Source organism: Anas platyrhynchos, chromosome 12 (genome assembly GCF_047663525.1).
Source record: "Anas platyrhynchos isolate ZD024472 breed Pekin duck chromosome 12, IASCAAS_PekinDuck_T2T, whole genome shotgun sequence".
In the NCBI taxonomy this organism is placed as follows: Eukaryota; Metazoa; Chordata; class Aves; order Anseriformes; family Anatidae; genus Anas; species Anas platyrhynchos.
In genome coordinates this window covers 8,411,691-8,416,680 of record NC_092598.1, presented here as the reverse complement: position 1 = coordinate 8,416,680, position 4,990 = coordinate 8,411,691, and positions in this window count along the sequence as shown.

The following is a 4,990-nucleotide window of genomic DNA, read 5'->3' as shown; positions in this document are numbered from 1 at the left end:
AAAGTGAAGATGGTACTATTATACGGGGAGGCAAAAAAATACCTCTGGTAGAGCTTAAATTTTTTTTTGTTTGTTGTTCCAAAGCCTTAAGATTTAACATTAATGTTCTGAGCAGTGTATTTGCTGATGAATTTTTAACAATTATAAGATAAAGAAGTTCCACCACAGAAATAATCTGCTTTCTCTCATGCAAAATACATATATGCAAGAAACAGGCATAGTTCAGGCATAATTCTGATCTAGAGAAAATCCAGTTACTAAGTTTCAAATTTCTTGCCCAGACGGTTTTTCTTTAATAAGCCCAAAAGTTGTATACAGTTTTAATAGAACACAAGAACCTCATTCTGTGATGGCTCTGTTGTATTTGTGACAAAGAATAGAGTGAAGCTAAGCAGTAAGTTTTGTTATGTTTCTTTTTCAATCAAGACTTCTCATAACTCAATTGTGCCAAAACATTTTATGGGTAATCTAATTAACTTGCATGGTGTACTATGTTTTTTAATGCCTGGTAACAGATGCTAAAAAGGACACAGCTAAGGGTTCTGTGAGAAACTATAATTCTCTTGACTTCATGCCCTTAAAATGGGGTTTAACAATGTCTTCAGGATACAGCTTGTGCAAGTTCATTTTATGCTTTCATCCAAGTTTCATTTTGCTTAATTGTTCATTTATTTCCCTTGCCATTTTTACTGTATTTTTCAAGCAAGCTGTCTCATTAAGATAGCTTTTGGCCACCAACTTGCTAAAACCCCTGCTGAGAATGCAATGTTTCTCATATAGTATATAATTTTATACACTGTAACTGGAAGATTATCATAATTTCATATTTTCTACGTGGGCACAGTCTAACTAATGTAGCTCAATGTTTTCTATACTCTTAACAAGTTGGAAGGATCTTCCACCTTCCCATCCAGAAATAGTTCCTAGATTCAGAATCACATGTTCTATAGGATGAGCTCAACTCGATCTCCTACAATGAAAGAAACCCTTCTTAACCAAAATTTTGATGAGTTACCCTTCGCTGGCAAACCTGAAGTTATTTCACTGTGAATGAGTGTTGCTATCACTGACTTCGCTGGACCTGAGCCATAGGAATGTAGAAGACACAGTTTATGAATTAGATCTCCATTTGTATAAACTAATATTTTAAAGCCTTCTCCTTTTCCATGTTTTGCTAATGAAGTTGAAGGCATAATGCCTACATCTGTGATCTGTACAACATCCACTTAATAACCTAAAGACCATGATGGTCTCTGAAACTCATGTTATGGTCAGCAGCTTGTGACACCTGGGAGAACACTGTGATTGGTGTTGTCATCAGCACAAGATGATACACAGAATACCCTGACCAAAAAAAGAACTCCAAAGTAAAAGTTAGTTTTTCTTCAGTCTTACTCTTGTTTTCTTTGAGAGGATTAGGGAGATTATTATATCTTTTTCAAAGGATGAAGCATAAAAAATTTAGTTTCAAAAGTAACATGATTGATGAAAACATCTTCCAAGAAAAGACATTTTTGCTCAGTGATGTTTTTTTGGGGGCATGGAAATATAAAAAGAAATCACTCCTAAACTGCCAAAATGAAATTCTACAGTGTTTTGTTTTAGCAATGATGAGAGAAAACAAAAACAAAAAAGTTTTTAATGAGAATATGCTCCTGGGAATCTGTTGGCCATTATCTGAAATTAAGAAAATTCTCAATAGTTTCATGACTTTACACAGACTCACTAGTGTTACTGAATAAACTAGACAGTTGACTGAAACGTGCCTGACAAGCACGATTCTAGCACTTTGTTATTCTGCTTGTCAAATTCAACATGTATACTCAGAAGTGTTTCAAAGAATCAGCATTTTGGGATAAAAAAACTGTTCTATTGGAAAATCTCCAACTGGTACTACTTATAACTGGCTTAAGAGCAGAACATGATTTCCCTGTATAGCTGTCAGAAGACAATTTTTTTCTACAATGGTTCAATAAGCAATTGTCTTTTTTTCAAGAGACCAGCAGACAAAAGAGTGGATTGGAGTTCATTTTCTTGTGTGAGAAACAATACTGCAAATATTTGACAGAAAACTTGTAAATGCTAATCAAATGTTACCCTAAACTAGCATATTATATTGAAATTTGAGATTCATAAAAACTACCGTAGGTTACTGAGTTCCCCCCTGAAAACATAATTCTGCCTGAAGTTAAGCCTATACGGCTTTGTTTAGGTCAGCTGGATATTCCAGATCATATCCATAATAAGAATAAATTTACTTAGATGCACAATGTAATATAATATTTTATTTTTAAAATGTCTTTCTTTGAATTCCAGCTGAAGTCAGCGAAAATTCACCAAAATTCAGAGAAATTCGTGATGGCACTGGAGAAAGGGAAAAGTGGGGCACTCACCTGGAGCGACAAGTACTGTTGCAGCATTTCTGTGAATATGTTCTCACAGTCAGAAGCTAGTTTAGTTTTACAAGCATAAAATAATTCTAATCAAATATCTCACCCAATATAACAAATTACAGCCAAGACACTACTTAACATCATATCAAGTAACTACCTGTCTGAATTGCAACTGATGGGAATTACAATTCAATATTTATTTATGCCTTTTATTATCTAAATCTTTATTAGCTTTTCCAAAAGACTAATAAGTCTCTTCATTTCCATGGTACCTATAAACTGTTCAATAACTCTTAACATTCCCAAATGTTTACAACATGAAGGTACAAACAGAAATTCAGAGTAAAATAATTTACATTTGGGAAATGAAATATTACTGCAGCATGACATAGCTTTTATCATTTCTAGACTTATTATAACTACTATGTAACACACAGCAGGGCTTAGTTTTGCATCTTTTTTGAGAAACAGTGTCTCCAACATTTTTGTTGCTTAAGTGACACTTAGGACACTCTGATACTCCAAAAATTGGACTGACTATTACAGATAGTTGGAAGCATAGTGCAGAAAAATGTGACTAACTCTGGTTCCAGCATTAGTCCACATCACAGGGCTAAGCTGGTGCTAATAACTGCAAGCTGTCACTAGCTAGGTCTAGCATTACTATGAAGGCATCTCTGTACCATGCTCTAAAGCACTTTGGATCCCATGAGAGTTTATTAACACAGCTATATCACTCGTTCAGATCAAGCTAGAGGCATTCAATCTGTAAGCATCCTGCCCCCTTAGAACCCAGACTGTTGGCAAGTACCTTGTGGAGAAATTCAAATTATTCCTGCACTATTAATATAGGTATGGTTAGGCGTTTTGGCTCCAGGTCAGCATCAGTACATGAAATTTATCTGAAGGAAACAAATTACAGACTGTATGAGAGAGCAGTACTATAGTGTGAAGAGCAAGTGAAAGAGGAGGGAGAATGAAGGGGAAAATAGAAAGGAAATATTAGTGCTACTAGCCTAAAGATGATATGGGAGGTGTTGTAAGATCACAGGGCTCCATCCTGTCAGTATTAATCATTTACTCAGATCCATATGTTATACCAAATAAAAATTGAGTTGCATTATAGAATACTCATTCCATTTTGAGGGTCTGAATAGTGTTCAAGACGTTCAGACTTTGCTTTTCTGTTTTATGAGATCACCAAATCCCTTCGCTGGCATTATAGACTCATAGCTCACAGCTGTCTGCTATTTATTCTGTGCATAATCTGCCTATTTTCAGGAAGTTATAAAGTGTGTATGAAAGGTTCCCTAAGGGATGAAAAACAGTATAAAAAAAACCTCAAGCCTTGAGTGATTTACTTCACAAAATCATTTTAGAAAATAAGAAAACAACTGCTACTACTCTTGGTCTTGTTTAAACTGAAACAGAGCCAAAGCATGAATAGATAATAGGAGTTCTCTAAACATTAGGGCTCCTGGAAAATGAACAAAAGTAAATACCCACACACATATATGGTCATCCCAAAAGGATCCAAAAATCCTTTAAGAAATTAATTGCCAAATTTCTTATTCAGAAATATATCCTTAATGCAAACACTTGCTTTCAAACTTTTAGGAATCCTGACATAAATAAAACCACTATTACTAATGACAATTTGCTTAGCCTGTATTAGTACATATGCAACTAATTACTTTTCTTTTTTAAAATGTCCTTTAGTATTCACAAGCTGCCAAGCAAACCATAACACTTTAACATGTTTGCCCCACGTTTTCTTTGCTTTAGCAATTTCTTCACTGAATGTAATCGAGTCAGTACATTCAGAATTATTAAGCCACATACATCATTATGAATCTGAGCCATAATAACTGGATTATAGAAGTACAGTGAGAATGACATTAGACCTACCACACATCTCAGGACTGCAGTGAATGGGAGGGGTTCATGGGAAAATGAACTGCAACTTTCTTATAAATGTAACTAAACAAAAGGACTTCTACCAATAATAGAGGGTAAGAACCATCCTGATTCATCTGTAAATCAACTTTTTTCCTTTGTACTTGTATCCAAAACAACAACCCAGCTTAACTGTTAAGTATATTGAGAAGAAAATGAGGAGAGCAAGACATTTAGTCCTCAAAGGCAAGAGCTAAAATTATAAATCTAGAGGGGCAGATAGAATCTGATTCTACATGAATAGACCTGGTTTATTTCAGCAGCCTTGCCTTCTTTAATGGGAATTCTCTTTGTGTAAAGAAGATTGCTTGCATTAGGCTGACTTTTCAAAGGAACCTAAATAACACAAGGATAAAAAACCTATTGGGTAAGATTCACATATAAATTAATGTTCCTTTCTACTGCAAGGACAGTCTGTAGTCTTTTAGTGTAAATAATAATAAAATCCTTAAGCTTTTAGTGGAAGAAAGAGTAGCTTATTTAGGTTCCTTTGAAAATCCAAACCAGAATTCTCAAGAGGAAAAGAACATAGTATAAATAATAACAGAGCTCTTTCATCCATCAAACACTTGGAATCATATACCATGCAAAAATACTGAATAAGGGTCTTTGTACTTTAGGATTAGAATAATGCAGGCCAA